This window comes from Sceloporus undulatus, chromosome 3 (genome assembly GCF_019175285.1).
Source record: "Sceloporus undulatus isolate JIND9_A2432 ecotype Alabama chromosome 3, SceUnd_v1.1, whole genome shotgun sequence".
In the NCBI taxonomy this organism is placed as follows: Eukaryota; Metazoa; Chordata; class Lepidosauria; order Squamata; family Phrynosomatidae; genus Sceloporus; species Sceloporus undulatus.
The window spans coordinates 271938073-271957274 of NC_056524.1; positions in this window are offsets into that span (position 1 = coordinate 271938073).

The window sequence follows — 19202 nt, forward strand, 5'->3', positions numbered from 1 at the left end:
GCAAAAGCATGGCAAAACAGTTCTTTTCACCCCTTTATAGGGGGGTGTATTTGGGAACTAAGATTTGGTACACGACCCAGAAATGGTTTTAATGGGAAGAACATGGAAGTGAACCTGGGATAAAGCATGTAAAATTACTGGGAAATGGCCAAACAAAGAGGTCAGGAGTCGTATTTTAGTGGTGATGGCTTCACATCAACTTGGCTTACTTGTGCAAATTGTTGAATTTTAAGACTGCAAGGCTAGGGCCAGGGTCCCAGCAGAAGATGGCAGATCTCATTGGATTTTAGAAACGATTCGGAGTTGGCTCTGGTTATCACTAAGTTGGAAGATCCGTTTGTAATAATTGAGCTCTCCAGGTAGCGATAAGAATCCTCCTTTGAACCTGGCTAATACTTAATTGTGACTCACTAAAACTCAGGTTCCTTGGTGATTTAAAAAGGAAGGTGTTTGCAGCAGGCAGGATATCAGATAAAGTCTGGGTTGGGATTAGCCAGAGATAACACAGGTGACTTCCAAAGATACCAGGTTTAAGCAGGTAGCAGATAGTTGATACTCTTTGTTTGCAGATGTGAACTGGGGCTTCTACTTTTGGGGAATGAGATGTCCCACCATTTGATAGGATTGTCTTAAAAGCAACAAATTGTTAGTCAGGGGGTTGGTAATCCTTGTGTACAAAACACTTTTTCAGTACATTAGTATATACAATGTGCTCATGTTATACACTGTTGTGTTTTATGTGGCATCCAGCATATGCTGGAAGCTGCGCCAGAAGGAAACAATGGTGTGTGCTCCTGTACCGCCACAGGAACAAGCCCCATTCATTTGAATAGGGCTTGAGCATTGCGTTTTTTCCCTTAGGCGGGGGGCGGGTGGGTCTGAAACGGATCCCCTGCGTAAGAGAAGGGACAACTGTACTATATAATCCCCCCCTAAAAAACCCTGCCACAGTCTGTCAACTGTAATGGCTTGTCAAGGCTGCATGTTTTGGGTTTGTAAATGAGCGGAGTTCAAATTCCCACTTAAAACACTGGTAGACATTGGCTAAGTCATCCTCAGAGGAAAGCATTGGCTTTCCTGAACAAATCTTGCCAAAAACCGTAAATTCACCATAAATTGGAAATTACATGAAGGCACACAACAAAAAGAATGAGTAAGTTGTAAAAGGAAGAAGAGAGACATTTGCAAGATGGGTATAATGGAAGTTTATTGCACAGTATCTGGTTGCGGGAAAAGGCGAGCTCCCCAGCAAACCTTTTGTAAGGTTGTCAGAAGATGGTTGAGCCAACTATCTGTACACCAGCTCTGCTCCCTTACGCAAATGGCCTTAACATGCGTCTACTTGCCTAGTGCTGTTAAGCTGTGGATTAAATAACAGCTTCAGTGAACATATCTACAACCCTGGGAAGAAAAGTTTTACTGGCAAGATGATGGGCTGGCAGGTGTGGAGGCTGGTGGTTATAGTTACTTCACTGATTTTATATCTGGCCTTTCCCCTAAAATGGACTTGAGGTAGAAATGGACTAGTGGAAAGGGTATACACAAAGATATTAGTAATATTATTATTATTATTAACCTTTATTTATAAAGCGCTGTAAATTTACACAGCGCTGTACATACAATCTTTTAGTTAGACAGTTCCCTGCCCTCAGGCTTACAATCTCAAGTGAAAAAAGAATTATAGCCACTAAAATTCAAAATAGAAATAAAACAATGCCATTGAGCCATTGCAGTAACTACCTGAAACCCTATTGGAAAATACTTCCCTGCCAAGGGAAAGGCGGGTAGGGAACCATCTTAGAAGGGAGTTGCAAATCCTGAGAGCAGCCACCAAGAGGGCCATAATCTGTTCTTGGAAGGCATAATTTTGGAACTGACCCAGTGAAACACACTAATGCTCAGATTTCTCCATTTGAATTTAGGACAATTTTGTGTTCACGTGGAAATAACCCATTTAAGCAACCTGTCCTTTGTGGTCTGTGAATCACAAATGGGTTATTCTGACCCATTTGTGTGAATCAAACTTTGAACCTCCAGGTGTTTGGGACCTGAGCACCTGTAAGTTCCAGCCAACTTAGCCAACAGCCAGGAGTTCTGGGAGGTAAAATCCAAAATCCTGGAGAACCAAATGTTGGAAGCACTACACTGGAGGGTAACCCCAGTTACCCCTGAGCATTGGCCATAATGAGGGGAATGGGAATCGGGCAATACAGTACTGTGCTTTTCCAGCCTTTGTTAACTGCCCTGAGTCAATTTCTGGATGAGACATCACCAAGACCCTCTGTCCTCTACTGCTGCTTAGTTCCTACAAACTTGTACCTGACCTTAAGGACCCATTTGTTTTGTCTTTTTGGCTGTCCATGGGATCTTCGACACTTCTCCAACCACATTGCAAGTTAACCGATTTTCTTCCTGTCATCTTTCTTGACTGCAGCTGTCACATCCATACATGTCCCTCTTGCCTAAGTGAAAGGCCAACAATAACCAAACAGGTCAGCCAGTGGAAGTTGAGCAAGTTCATATGCATCATCCTACAAGCCAGCTAAAAGCTATGTTTGGGCATGATAAGGGACAGCCTCCTCTATGGTGCGTATAGCAATACAAGCAGAGGTTTCCTCCGCCAGCATAACAGTAAGCATAGAATCATAGAGTTGGAAGAGACCCCAAGGGCCATCCAGTCCAACCCCTTTCTGCCATGCAGGAAATCCAAATCAAAGCATCCCTGACAGATGGCCATCCAGCCTCTGTTTAAAGACCTCCAAGGAAGGAGACTCTATCACCCTCCGAGGAAGGAGTGCATTCCACTGTCGAACAGCCCTAACTGTCAGGAAGTTCCTCCTAATGTTCAGGTGGAATCTCTTTTCCTGCAGCTTGCATCCATTGTTCCGGGTCCTGTTCTCTGGAGCAGCAGAAAACAAGCTTGCTCCCTCCTCAATATGACATCCTTTCAAATATTTAAACAGGGCTATCATATCACCTCTTAACCTTCTCTTCTCCAGACTAAACATTCCCAGCTCCCTAAGGCGTTCCTCATAGGGCAAGGTTTCCAGACCTTGCACCATTTTAGTCGCTCTCCTCTGGACACGCTCCAGTTTCTCAATGTCCTTTTTGAATTGTGGCGCCCAGAACTGGACACAATATTCTAGGTGGGGCCTGACCAAAGCAGAATAGAGTGGCACTATTATTTCCCTGGATCTAGACATTATACTTCTATTGATGCAGCCTAAAATCGCATTGGCCTTGTTAGCTGCTGCATTGCACTGTTGGCTCATGTTTAACTTGTGGTCTACTTGGACTCCTAGATCCCTTTCACACGTAGTGGCTTAAGTGGTAGTAAACAAGAATTCTGTAAGATGAAGGTGCAAATCCTTGCTCAGCCATGGAAATTTTGGCGGTCCTAGGTAAGTTGCACTCATCCTCAGAGGAAGACACAAACCCTATCTGAACAATCTTGCCAAGAAAACCCCATGATAGATTCACCATAATTTGGAAACTACTTGAAGCTAAGTCACTCCATATCTTTGGGTTCAACATACATGGATTTCACCATTCACAATCTGAAAATATATATATTTCCATTTCCAAAGCAAACGATGTGAATGCGTTCAGAACACGTTCAAGGCATGCAGCTTTTTATCCCGGCTCTATTTGTGTCAGTTATTCACACTTAAAAACTAAGGGAAAAACACTATAATGATTATCCCTCATTAAGTGGGTCTTTTCAGGTGCGTTCAGGACTCATGTGAACAACAGAGATTCAACCTGGATTATTTTTGGAGTGTGAACAACCTCCTGGTCTGAAACTTGCCACTCTTAGGATTGCAATGGGGCATTAAAATGAGTTGTGTGGCAATTCTTGGCTTATTCACGGAGGGTTGTATGATGCTATTTGGAGCACAAAATGCCCTCAGTGAGTGACTTGTGAGAATTAACAGCCATGTTGCCAGTGCCATTTCCGTCTGGGCAAAAGAGCCCTGGTCTTTGGTACTAAAACAGGAGCATCCTGGTGCTGGAGGAAGCCTTTCGAGGAATCCGTCAAGAGAGACTTTAGGGAGAATTTCCTCTCTCTGCACACTGACCTTTTGGCAGCCTTGCTGCTGCTGCTGTCGCTTCATGCATCTTTCATGTGCAAAGGCTGTGTTACTGGGGCAGGAGGGAGCATGTGTGTAGTAACGCGAGCTTCCTGTGAAAGCATTTTTTCTAGGGTAGGAATCGAGAATGGCTGCTCAGGATTCAGCAAATGAAATGACTGCTCATGGGACTCTTGCTCCATCTAGGCCAATGTGATTTATGTTGGCTGCAGCCAGACACTCAAAAAGTGAACCTCTGGACAAGCTATGCTGGCTGTGACATCCTCATCTAAAGAAGTTAAGGCAGTGGTCCCTCCGCATTCACTGGGTTTAGGGATGAAGGACCCCCATGAATGTGGGAACACCACAAATAAAAAGAACACACTTCATTTTATAGTTTTCTTTGGGGTTTTCAGGCTCTGTGGCCAAGTTCTGGAAGAGTTTATTCCGGACGTTTTGCCAACATCTGTGGTTGACATCTCTGAAAATGTTGATGAAATGTAAGGAATAAACTCTTCCAGAACACGGCCACATAGTCCAAAACCCCCACAAAAAAATGGATTCCAGCCATGAAAGCCTTCAACTTCACACTGTTCTTTTTAGCTAACATTTTCTCTAGGAATTTCCAGGTCCTCCGGTGCAACTCTATGGTCAACATCTGACAGACGTTGACCCTAAAATCATGCTGGATGACCTACCAATGCCCAGAGAAGTGTTTTCTCTAGGAACGTCTAGGATCTCCAGCACAACACTATGGTCAACTTCTGGTAGAGTTGTGCTGGAGGACCAAGAGATTCCCAGAGAGAACACCCAAATTATTTTCTCTATGTCTCCGACTGATACAGTGACCGGGGATGGCGTCTCTCCTCTCGTGGCCTGTCTAGAGTCAGTAATGGGCTGGATGAGGGAAAACCGACTCAAATTGAATCCAGAGAAAACGGAGGTACTAGTGATAGGTTCTCTTGGTCCAGGAATGGCGGTGGTTCCACCTGTCCTGAACGGGGTCACGCTCCCTGTGAAGGACTCCGTGCGCAGTCTGGGGGTGCTTCTTGACTCGTCGCTTAACCTGACAGCTCAGGTGAATGCGACGGTCAAGAGCACCTGTTATCAGCTTCGGTTGATTCGCCAGCTGCGTCCATACCTGGCCCAGAGGGACCTAGAAACTGTTGTACATGCTCTGGTAACTTCGAGACTGGATTTCTGCAATGTACTCTACATGGGGCAACCCTTATACCAAACTCGGAAGCTACAAATGGTGCAGAATATGGCAGCCCGGCTGGTCACTGGTGCTCCCAGGACCAGCCATATAACACCGGTTTTAAAAGATCTCCATTGGCTGCCCATCCGCTTCCGAGCTCAATATAAGGCGTTGGTAATTACCTATAAAGCCCTAAATGGCTTGGGCCCAGGATACCTAAAGGACCGCCTCTCCCCGTACATTCCGCCTCGCACCCTCAGAACGTCTGGGCAGCAACTACTGAAGGTGCCTGGGGCTAGGTTAGCCTCCACCGCACGGAGGACATTCTCCACAGCTGCCCCAACCCTTTGGAATACGCTGCCCACCGAGCTCCGCTCGACTACCACCCTGGCCCAATTCAGGAAGGACTTGAAAACCTTCCTGTTCCAACAGGCATTCCCCGAATAAAATCCTGTGGGCCTCCCTCCTCTTCCGTGGCCAAGAGGTTGGGCTATGGGGCTTTTTGCTTGTTATTTTTTTGTATGATTATTGTATTTGTATTTTAATTCCTCTTGTCTTGGTGTTTGTACAATTGTATTTTAACTCTTGCTGTAAGCTGCCCTGATTATAAGAAGGGCGGGATATAAATAAAATTTTTATTATTATTTATTTATTTTATATTAACCAAAACTGCAAATAATCAAACCTTCAAAAGTGGAGAGCCAACATTTTCCCCAAAGCTTGGCTGGAGTCCATAATCCAATAAGAGGAAACATCTTTCCCTTCCTCAGTGGAACTGTGAGGTGGCAGGAGACTCCTGGCTGGAGGACTCTGGGTGTTTTGTTTTCTGTTGCTCCAGAGGATAGAACAAGGAGCAATGGATGCAAGCTCCAGGAAAAGAGATCCCAGCTCAACATTAGGAGTGACTTTCTGACAGTGGAAGACACTCCTTCCTCGAAGAATAGTGGAGTCTCCTTCCTTGGAGGTCTTCAAACAGAGGCTGGATGGACATCTGTCAATGGGGATGCTTTGATGGAGATTTCCTGCATGGCAGAATGGGGTTGGACTGGATCAGGGCCCTTGCAGTCTCTTCCAACTCTATGATTCTATTATCCTAAATACTTGTGGGATGTGTGGGTATGATATTGTGATCTAAAAGTATAATTTTAACTGTGCTATTTGTTTTATGTCACATCTATTGCCATGGCGTTTAGTGATACATGGGAGTTACGACTGATGAGTCACATTAGTAGAAAAACCCTTACTAAGGATTCTGTATGGTGTTGGATGGGAGGAGGTCAGTGGGTGGGGAACAGTAGGGGTTATCACACCAAGTGATACCAACCCTATGGACTCCACTGGTGTCTGGGGTGCAACATATGGGGCATTCTGCCCTCTTGGAGAGTCAGAGGGTTATCTCCATTGCCTTTCTGCTCACACTCATTTTTTGGAGGCTTGTGGAACTGGGAAAGAGGACGGAGGGTGCATTTTCTAGCAAGGAGATGAACAGAGGGCAATTGGCAGCACCCATATTTTCTGTTTGCATGTCACTGCTGAGGCTGTGCCTGCACTGCAGAAATAATGCAGTTTAACACCACTTTAACTGCCATGGCTCAATAATAATAATAATAATAATAATAATAATAATAATAATAATAATTTGTATTCTGCTTTTTCACAAAGGAATCAAAGTGGATTCCAACAGTATAAATAAAACATCAAATAAAAATTACAACTTAAAACCTCCCAAATCATAAAAACAGTGATCAACCCATAAAAAAGAGACTAAACATCAAAAAATTTAAAGCTGCCCAATAAAAACAATAATAACAATACACTGACATTTCAGGCAGATTAGTGCAAGAAATGAGTCTTCCTCTAGAGGAGGAGGGGGCAGGGTGATGGTATCAATCAATTTTGATATCGGTATCAATAGAGGGGGGAGGCAAGTCTAATGGATAATGGATCTAACCTAGTCAATGTTACAGAATCCTGGGATTTGTAGTTGTGGCACCAGAGCTCTCTGACAGAGAAGGCTAAATATCTCACAAAACTTTCAGAGCTGAGTCTGATATTGATACTGGAAAAAACAGAACCATGGGGAAGTGATGTTGCTGAAGCTTTCTTCAAATGCATAAGACAACAGACAGCATCAGCTGCAAAACTCAGACTTGTTCCAGGGGTGAGGACCAGAAAGAACTGTGATTTCTGAAAACTTTGCTTGGTAATGATCTTATATGTGGGGAAGTCGTGCGCATGAGGGGCGCATTCGCAGAGGAGTTTGATATAAAAGACGTGGGGCCTCAGCCCTCTAGCACACAAATCTGCATATGCTAATTTATATCCATACAAGCGAATACCAAAATAATTACTGGGATTTATTTGAATTTCAAAGAAAGCCAGGAAGCCAATTAATTTCTCATCCAAATCACCCCTGAATAAAATAAATCCATCAGTGAATTTGTAAACAATGCCCCAAATCATCTCCAATCCATCGGTGCCTATTAATTTTGGAGTCATCTTGGGGGAAAAGCACACAACAAAGAGAGGAGGAGTTGGTAGGTAGTTTGATATTTCCTTCTTTCCTTCCTCTCTGCTCCCTCCTAGACCCACCTAGTTTTGCATTGAAATGTAATTTCCAAAATGTGCCAAGTGCAAATCCAAAAGGAAGTCAAGAGGAAATAAGTGACACTGCCACCCAACTTCTTCCTTAACTCCGCACCCAAACCCTCTCCAAAACATCATCGGTTCCCATTCAATTAACTGCCCTGTTCATCATGATTTCTGCATGATGAATTGCAAATAAAAGTATTATCTTGCAAGACTCTACCTAGACACATAGAGCTGTATGCGTCCCAGACTAGGACTCTGGTTCAGTTCCCCACTAAGCCATGGAAACCCACTGGGTGACCTTTGGCAAGTCACACTTTCTCAGCCACAGAGATGGGCAATGACAAACCAAATCTAAACAAACCTTGTCAAGAAAACCTTAGTATGGAGTTGGAGTCAACTTCAAGGCACACAACAACAGACACACAATGGGAATTGTGGGGCTCTCCAAATGCTGTGGGACTTCAGTTCCCATCACTGAAAGGATGAAAAAGAGGTCCATAGGCATCTCCCTCTTGAACTCGTAAAAACAAAGGTGGGATAGGAATATAACAAAAAACGGTGGTCCATTGGGGTTAGGGGCACAGGACCCCGGTGAAAGTGGGACATGCGCAACACCCCCACAACTCCACTTTTTTTAACCTGAGAAAACACCTCTCTAGGAAACTCTAGGTCAGCCAACACAACACTATACTCAACATCACAAATAATAAATAATAATAAATCATTTATTTATAGCCCGCCAATCACTAGGAATCCGGGCGGGTTACAACAGTAAAAGTACATTACAATAAAATGCTCAAGGGTCCCTTCCCAACCTCCTCCCCAATATTAAAACTAGAATTAAACAGTCGGAGTTGAAAAACAATAAAATGCAACGCAGCATTAGGTTAGAATTAAAAACAATAATAACAATAGCATCAGCCAGAACTTGACCACAGAATCACACCTGAGGGCCTAAGATGCCTAGAGAAGGGTTTGCTCCAGGCATCTCTGGGGTCAGCTTCCAACAAAGTCGTGCCGGAGGACCTAGAGATTCCCAGAGAGAATGTATACATTAAATCTGCAAATAATCAAAGCTGGAAAATTCTATGCATAATTGTATTTTATAGTTTAACAGATTATTTTTATTGTCACATGTTTAATTGTCGTTTTAGGGGGGGAGGGAAGGTTGGGCTATTACATTGTGTGTTGTTGGAATTTTAAATTGTAAGCCGCTCCGATTGTTTCTGTAACAGAGAAGTGGGATATAAATTATTATTATTATTATTATTATTATTATTATTATTATTATTAGTCAAAGACATAAATGTGGAGGGCTAACTATACCACTTTTTCTCCCTCTTAAATATGTTTTTAGCCTTTAGTAATCAGTTTGTTGACCACATTGTTTTAAACTGGCCAAGTTGATTTTATGGCACACCGCCCTGAGACCTTTAGACAGTGTGTGTGTATGCATGTAAATAAAAGATGTATATAAATAAACAACTACACATACATTGGGGCTCACATTTAATTTATAGGTTTGCTATAATAAAGTGGAAAGAAAGCTGAGTACTCAGGGTGAAGATTTCTCAGCATGCAAAGGGTAAATGTTCCAACTATCACCATAGCATGCGCATCTAGGATAACAAAGCAAATCCTCAACCATGATGTACACATTCTGCACTTGAAAGGAGTGATGTGCGATAAGGAGATGGGAGGTATATCACTGCAGCTTTAGTGAGATCAAAACCACCCGTGATGGACAGATTGTACAAAAGCATCTGACAGGGATATCACTGAAGCGCAGAAGGGATGGAGAGAAGCAGCAGCACCATTCCCACATCAGCTGCCCAGAGATTCCTGAAGGAGGGATAACTGGAATAAGGATGATGATGATGATGATGATGATGATGATGATGATGATGATGATGATGATGATGATGAATATATTTATCTCTATCTTGACATTTTCCCAGATTGGGACTCACAGCAGCTTTCAATGATTTTAAAAAATATTGTTAAAAATCCACAAAGATACACAAGTTCAAACACACCCAATAACGTCCAAAAATGATACCTTTATTGGACCAACCAAAATGCACAATTACATATTGCAAGCTTTCGAAGCCACACTGACTTCTTCATCAGGTAAACAGGAGAAAGAAATTATAATATTATAAGAAAGTGAAGAAATTGAAGATGTTAGCCCTAGGCCTGCATTTTCTGTTTCTGGTCACTGGTAGAAGTCAAGGAAATTTAATGTCCGTTTGCAATTCAAAGAAGAAGATTCCTTGGAATCCAGCTCCTGTCTGCTTCCTTTGTGAAGCCACAGGCTGCTATGTAGGTAGAGAACACTGACTTTCTCAAAAAGTCTTCGTGTTTTGCATCAGGAAAACTTTAGGTGGTCTAGAGGCAAAACACAATGAAACAATTTTAAAAACCCAGGTTAAAGCATACATCATTAAAACACACAAACAGAAACCAACGAAACAATTAGCAATATCCAGTGCAGTGTGTAAAATGGGCCTTATTGAAGCATTCATCACAAAAAGAAAGTAGGGAGGATGCCAGTGTAATTTTTCAGGGAAGGAGTCCCAGAGAGCAGCCACTGAGAAAGCCATGTCTCCCTGTAGAATGGACACCACTGGCGGGTCTTCATTTGATTTGATTTTAATTGGTTGTAGGTACAGCGCTGTGTAAACCTACAGCACTAAATAAATAAATAAATAAATAAATACAACCTGTGAAGATGGTGGGACAGAGAGAAAAGCCTCCCCAGCAGATCTCAGAGTATGGACTGGTTTGAAAGGGAGAATATGGTCCTTTGCATAACCTGGACCTGAGCCACGTAGGGCTTTAAAGTTCACAACCAGCACTTTGCATTGTGTCCAGAAATGAACCGGCAGCCAGTGGAGCTGTTGCAACAAGGGAGTTGTGTGATCCCTGTAACCTGCCCCTGTTAGCTATTTGGCTGCAGCTTTTTTAACCGGTTGAAATTTCCAAACACTCTTCAAAGGCAGCCCATGTAAAGCACATTACATTACTCCAAAAGGGATGTAGCCAAGGCATGACCCACCATGCCCAGATCTGACTTCTCAAGGAACAGGCGCACTAGTGAAATCAGCAACAAAACGGTGTGTGAAGGAAACATTATTTTGCTTGGACTACAATTTCCAGAATCCCCAAGCAGCATGGTAACTTTTGGAATCGGGGAACTGTACTCCAAATGTCTCTCCCCCCGAGCTGTGAAATGAATGGATTCCATATTTCCAGGTTGCAAACGGATATTGTAGCACCTTTGGAATTTATAAAGGAGTTTATCACGTGGGGGGAAATTGGAAGTTTAAAGGGGGTTTATACCATGAAAATCACACAATTACTATTAAAGAACAATTAAGATTTTCACACACAGTGGACATTATCCCAGGAATAACCAGGGAATAACTGGGCAAGAAACAGCAACAAAAGGATTTCCCCCTGAACAATTTGGTTATTCCTGGGTTAATGGTGCTTTAATTGCTTTTGATCACGACGTCGTGTGAAAACCTTTATCGCAAATGCATGGCAGGAGGTTGGACTGGTGGCTCTTGTGGTCTCTTCCAACTCTAGGAGTCTATGATGCTATGAATGCACAATTTTCATGGGATAAAGTCTGTTTACACTTCCAATTGTCCCAATGTGACAAACCCTTAGAGGAAGAAGTTGGCAGCATAAGCTTTTGTATTGCATCTACACTCTAAAAATAATGCAGTTTGACACCACTTTAACTGCCATGGCTCCATCCTACAGAATCCTAGGATTTATAGTTTTGTGAAGCACCAGCACTCTTCGTCACAGAAGGCAAAAGACCATATACAACTACAAATCCCAGGATTCCATAGGAGGAAGCTACAGGTTGTTATATGTGAGAAGTGACTTGAATGGCACACAATGACAACGACAACAACAAACTGCAGGGCTGTTTTTCTAAAAATAAAAGCACAAAACATATAATCTGAATTTAGATCATGCCCTTTGAGCACTGATCAATTGAGCTCTTCTGAGGAAAGTCAAGCAGGGCTAGATTTGCTGTTGTTGTTTTTCTGTGCCTTCAAGTAATTTCTGATTTACAGTGATCCTAAGGTGATCCTATCTCAGGGTTTGGCAAGTTTGTTTAGAGTGGCTGTGCCTTTGCCATCATGTGAGGCTGAGAGAATGTGACTCACTCAAGGTAAACCCAGTGAGCGTACATGGCTGAGACGGGATTCAAACGCTGCTCTCCAGAGTGATCATCCAATGCTCAGAGCACTGGCTTTGCTGTACTCAATAGCAAACATAAGTCTGGCCTGTGCTATAGAACATGCATTTAAGAGTTCTGTGCAAAATGTTTTCCTGCCGATGACGGAGGTCTCCAGCACTTGCAGCCTTTGCGAAATGCAATATTGCCAGCCTGGTTCTGGGCAGCACTCTGAAGCAATTCCCCTTATTACAAATGTGGTGGCCATGCAAAGTGAGGCCGGTAGAAGGCTTTTAAATAGCTAATAGTAAAAGATGCTCCGCTAATGGAGACTGCTAACATGGATGCACTTAAATGAGTGGTGATGACTTGGGATTGCTGGGGGCTGTGAGCTATCAGATATATAACCTGCTTGTGGTGAGGAAACATGCCTTCAACTGTGGAGAGTGGAAAGTTTAAGGGGAAGGGGAATTTGAAGACTTTCATGGCTGACATCCATAGTTTTTGGTGGGTTTTTCAGGCTGTGTGGCCATGTTCTGGAAGAGTTTATTCTTGACGTTTCGCCAGCATCTGTGGCTGGCATCTTCAGAGAAAGAAGATGAAGATGCCAGCCACAGATGCTGGCAAAATGTCAGGAATAAACTCTTCTAGAATATGGCTACATAACCCGAAAAAACCACAAAAAACTAAGTTTGCAGTCAGTTAACTCAGAGGTGAGAGAGGAAAGGGGGAAACTGAATCTTCACCTTCTCTGTTGGCTTCACTAAAAGCAAACTGCTGCAGCATCTCTCCATCTATGAAATGTTGATGGGTAACTGTGTCAATGCAAGAGTAGGGAATCATCATTTCCCATCACTCTGTGCCATTTGCTATCCTACATGTTGCAGATGGGATTTGAAGTCCAAAATTTTGGAAAGGTCAAGGGTGGCCCAGTGCTATTCAACATCTTTATCAATGACTTGGAGGAAAAAATTGGGGGAATACTTATCAAATTTGCAGATGACACCAAATTAGGAGGAATAGCTAATACTCCAGAGGACAGGATCAAAATTCAAAATGACCTGAATAGACTAGAAAGCTGGGCCAGAGCTAACAGAATGAACTTCAACAGGGAGAAATGTAAGGTACTGCACTTAGGGCAAAAAAATGAAATGCACAGATATAGGATGGGAGACACCTGGCTTAAGGAGACAACATGTGAAAGGGATCTAGGAGTCCAAGTAGACCACAAGTTGAACATGAGTCAACAGTGTGATGCGGCAGCTAACAAGGCCAATGCGATTTTAGGCTGCATCAATAGAAGTATCGTATCTAGATCCAGGGAAGTAATAGTGCCACTATATTCTGCTCTGGTCAGGCCCCACCTGGAATATTGTGTCCAGTTCTGGGCGCCACAATTCAAAAAGGACATTGAGAAACTGGAGCGTGTCCAAAGGAGGGCGACTAAAATGGTGAAAGGTCTGGAAACCTTGCCCTATGAGGAACGACTCAGGGAGCTGGGGATGTTTAGCCTGGAGAAGAGAAGGTTAAGAGGTGATATGATAGCCCTATTTAAATACTTGAAGGGATGTCATATTGAGGAGGGAGCAAACTTGTTTTCTGCTGCTCCAGAGACTAGGACCCGAAGCAATGGATGCAAGCTACAGGAAAAGAGATTCCACCTCAACATTAGGAGGAATTTCCTGACAGTAAGGGCTGTTCGACAGTGGAATGCACTTCCTCGGAGTGTAGTGGAGTCTCCCTCCTTGGAGGTCTTCAAACAGAGGCTGGATGGCCATCTGTCGACGATGCTTTGATCTGGATTTCCTGCATGGCAGGGGGTTGGACTGGATGGCCCTTGCGGTCTCTTCCAACTCTATGATTCTATGATTCTATGATTCTATGATTCCCTCCTCTCTGATTCTGGACTTCAGACTGGTTATATCACAGATAATGTAGAGCTGGGAGGCAACATGTTACAAGTGACAATGTTAAGTGTGGCATATTACTTTTGGGGATAATAACTACAGTGGTGGGTTTTGGAGTCTTTTTTAATACAACCAGCAATGTTACTCCTCTTTGAATGTCAAGAGGACACTCTTCATTTGGGGAGATTAGAAGAGATGTGGCAACTAAACCTAGATTAAGGGAGTTGCAGCCCTGGAGCAGCGCCCAAAATAAGGTCCCCTTTGTGCCCATGTGTGCAAGAGCTATTTTCGGAGCGGAAATATTACAATAGGCAGTAGCTCAAATATCTTCTGCGTGAACCCATTTTTAGCCAAGCAACTTCAGTGAGGCTGACAATCTGATTTAATGTAATTACACAAGCGACACAGAAAATATTGGGGATAAGAAAAATAAGGAGAATTGGGAAGTAACTGGGGAAGGAGAGGAAGCAAGTGATACCTTTTCATTTCTTTGCTGGCCGTGAGATCCTAGCCAGCAACAAGGTTGGAGCCCTGGCAGCAGTTGAACCATTGATAATCCAGCCCTGGTGACAATGGTGGGTGCATCTGCACTGCAGAAATAATGCAGTTTGACACCACTTTAATTGCCATGCCTCCATCCAACAAAATCCTCAGAGTTGTAGTTTTGTGAATTACTAGCACTCCTTGGCAGCGAAGGCTAAAGGCCTTGTAAAACTACAAATTCCTGGATTCTGTAGAATGGACTATGACTCCAGAGACCAGGATTCGATTCTTAACTCAGCCATGAAAACCCACTGGGTGACTTTGGGCAAGTCACACTCTCTCAGCCTCAGAGGATGGCAATGGCAAACCTCCTCTGAACAATTTGTGCCAAGAAAACCCCATGATATGTTCGCCTTACGATTGCCATAAGCCAGAAACAACTTGAAGGCACACAACAACAACAGCAACGACAACAAACAGCCTCATTTCAACAGTGCAGAAGCACCCTGCTTCGCCCTTCTCCTTCTCTATCTCCGTCAATAATAATAATAATAATAATAATAAATTTTATTTGTATTTCCCGCCTCTTCCTGCAGATCAGGGGGGGATTACAACAGAGAATAAAATCAACAATAAAATACAAGATACAGTATTATCTAAAAATAAAATCAATAGAACAAACAACAAAACTACTACCAATCACTAAAATGACTAAATCATCTGTTTTCCATGCTATCAAAGTCAGAAGTGGGAGTGTTCTTTGAGATCAGCTATAGAAGGTCAGATGGAGAGGCCTGCCGGAAGAGATCTGTCTTAAATGCCTTCTTAAAGGCTTCTAAGGTGGTAATAAGACAGATCTCTTCCGGTAAGTTGTTCCATAGTTTAAGGGCCGCGGCTGTAAACGCTTTATGGGAGGTTGTAATTAGTCTAGTTTTCGTATATTCCAATAATTTCTTCCCTGATGTTCTGAGAGTGCGGGGCGGAGAGGCGTTCCCTTAGGTAACTCAGGCCCAAGTCATGTAAGGAGAAGGTTGAAAAGATGAATTCTGGGACCCAGTGGACCATTATAGCTAAGGGAGACTAGTGACTTCCATGTCAGTGGAGCAGTGAATCCATTCTGGGTTCAATCTGCATCCTATTCTCAAAATAGACTCAACAGCTTGGATACCTCCTTTAAAAGTTGGAGTGAAACCAAAGCAGATTAACTTGCCTCTCAGGTGGAAGTAACTAGTTCCAATTAATTCTTTGTCATCCCATTTTTGCAGCTCCTTATAAAATATCCCAGTTTCTCTGTCCTCCTCCCACTTACCCACATTCTCCTACTTCAATTGCCATAAACTTAGTTCGGAGTACAAAAGCGATTTGCTCTCAGTTAACTCAGCCAGGGAGGGAAAGTAGAATCAAGCAAAAGCAAACTGCTGCAGCTTCTCCTAGCTTGTCTGTTCTTCCACATTAGTCACTTTTGCCATGTTGACCACAGTCTGATGTCGCTTGGCCACATGTGTCTGGTTTCCATCTGTGAAATGTTGGAGCATATGGAAACATTAAATTGATTTTAAAGGAATTGCAGTGGCTGTCAATATGTTTCCTTATCAATTCAAGGTACAGGTTGAGTATCTCTAATCCAGAAATCCAAAATCAGATAACCTCCACAAAATCAAAACTTGTTGCCTCCAGCCGCCCTCTCTTCCCCAGTTTATTTCAAAAATTGCTGCCAACTGAGTTAGTGCAAGAATAGTTTGCATTCATTTAACCTAGCAGAGAGGGAGGAGAGCAGACAAAGGTAAAAGCAAACTGCGGCAGCATCTCCTACCTTGGGTGTTCTTCCTCATTAATAGCTTTTGCCACTTTGACCACATTCTCTGAGGTTGTGTGGCCAAATGTGTCTCTGTTTTCATCTGTGAAATGTTGGAGGGTATGCGTTTGGTGTGTGATGAGCAGAATGGATTGCCCCAGGAACAATGTACCACGTGCCCTTTCCTTACGTGCAGGGAATCCATTCCAGACACACAAACCCTGCATAACGGAAATACCACGTATGCTGGAGCCCCATTGAAAACAATGCGGCTCATACCTGTGGCTCATACCCATTGCCTTTTCTGGCACATGGCTTTCAGCATGTGATGCAAGCACACTATATGTGATTATCAGCAATCCCTCTTGTGAGGAAAAATATTTGGAGCTGAGTAGCTAAGACCTATAGCATTAGGAAAAAAATTCAGTTATGGTCAAGCTGAAGATTGTAAAAGGTGTTTGCTAATATTAGTCCATACAGCTGTCTGTATTGTGTGTGTGTGTGTGTGTGTTCTAGGGATTGCATCTGCACTGCAGAAATAATCCAGTTTGACATCATTTTAACTGCTACAGCTCAATGCTATGGATTTATGGGGACTGTAGTTTTGTGAGGCATTCATCCTTCTCTGTCAGCGAGATCTGGTGCCACAACAAACTACAGTTCCCACAAGGCACTGAGCCTTGGCAGTTAAAGTGGAGTCAACCTGGATCATTTTTGCAGTGCAGATGCAACCAGGGTGTGAGTGAGCCATCATGATGAGCACCTGCATGTCACCATTTGCCACTATGCCATTGCCCCTTCATACCAACCATGTGCTGCTTATCTCTTTGGGAAGCAGGAAATGTTACACATAGGAAGGAAACACAGGAACTGGGACTTTGTAACTGGGACACATCTCCAGCTGAGGCCTGACAGGTGAATATAGGGCAGGTGGAAGCAGAAAAGGAATTTCTTTGGGTTGCAAAGCAAATGAGCTCAGATTTCCAGGATGCGAGAAGCAGGAGGGGTCTATCATACCATATGTCACAGCAGCTCCTGTATTGATTCTCCATCTTTCAGGCCATGGAAATAAGAGCTGGGCTTGGAATTAGTATGTTGCCAATAACACGCTACTTGAGATTAATGGGAAGTTTGGGAGTAAGAAAGGTATACGTAGGTTGCTTGCGGTAGTTGTTTGTTGCTGTCTGCCTTCAAGTCGTTTCCGACGTACGGTATCCCTGTCAAGGGATTTTCTTTGCAAGATCTATTCAGAAGGAATTGGCCCTTGCCTTCCTCTGAGGCTGAGAGAGTGTGACCTGCCTAAATTCATCGAATCATAGTATCCTAGAGATGGGAAGGACCTCAAAGGCCATCCAATCCAACCCCAATTTTCCATGCAGGAAGACACAATCAAAACTCCCCCAACAGATGGGTGAGTCAGTGAGATAATTCACATCATTGTGCTAAAAAATAGACATCTGAATGGCCCCCATATTTCTTCTCAGTTCTAGATTCTGTTCTATCCAGCATATTTAACAGATAAATGTCAGGCCTTAATTCAAATTTTATATCCAAAATTTCCTGAACCATAAGGTGGATTGTTTTCCAGAAGATTTTTAGTTTTGGGCATCACCACCAAAAATGAAACTGGTAGCAGAAAGGTCTTTTAATGGGTGCTACACTTTTGTGCTTGAGTGTTGGACTATGACTTTAGAGACCAGGGTTGAAATCCCACAGCACTCTGGCAGGGAACAAGTACCTTTGCTTACACTGCAAATCCTGGGATCCCAGGATGATGCCATGGCAGCTAAAGAGTAACCGAATCATAGAATCATAGAATCATAGAATTGGAAGAGACTACAAGGGCCATCCAGTCCAACCCCATTCTGTCATGCAGGAACTCACAATCAAAGCATCCCCATTGACAGATGGCCATCCAGCCTCTGTTTAAAGACCTCCAAAGAAGGAGGCTCCACTACACTCCAGGGAAGGAATCTGTTCCACTGTCGAACAGCCCTTACTCTCAGGAAGTTTTTCCTAATGTTGAGCTGGAATCTCTTTTCCTGGAGCTTGCATCCATTGTTCCGGGTCCTGTTCTCTGGAGCAGTAGAAAACAAGCTTGCTCCCTCCTCAATATGACTTCCTTTCAGATATCTAAACAGGGCTATCATATCACCTCTTAACCTTCTCTTCTCCAGGCTAAACATCCCCAGCTCACTGAGTCGTTCCTCATAGGGCAAGGTTTCTAGACCCTTCACCATTTTAGTCGCCCTCCTTTGGACACATGGCTCCAGTTTCTCAATGTCCTTTTTGAATTGTGGCACTCAGAACTGGACACAATATTCCAGGTGGGGCCTGACCAGAGCAGACTAGAGTGGCACTATTACTTCCCTGGATCTAGACACTATACATCTATTGATGCAGCCTAAAATCACATTGTCCTTGTTAGCTGCTGCATTGAAGCGCTATAATTGTGTAGAGTGACCATTTTTTCAACCCCAGGGCCTTGGAGCAGATGTGGGGGGCTCTCAGTTTGTGAGAACCAGCTATGAATGACCTTTGAGAGAGAAGTGGCACTATCCAAATTGCACTATAGATCACTGCTATATTGGGGAAGCTTTTAGCTGGGGGCTGTGTAAGTGAGAAGTGATGTTTCTGTCACAGACAGTCACTACAGCTCCCAACTGAGAACATGTCAAGTTCATCATAAATTTTCCAAGTCCTTTCCAAGGGTTATTTGGAAGGTGTGCCATTTCTTGGCAACTATGAATCTTTGTTTCTACACTATGCAGTTACAGTCATTTTATGCCACTTTAACTGTTGCATCTCCATCTTCCAAGATCCTGGGGTTTGGGTCAAAGTACTGAGAATTGTCTGCTAGGGAGTTCAAGTCCAGTGGTTCCCAGACTTTGGACCTCCGGGTGTTTCAGATTTCAACTCTCAGAAGCCTGAGCCAACTTGGCCAAGGATCAGAGATTCT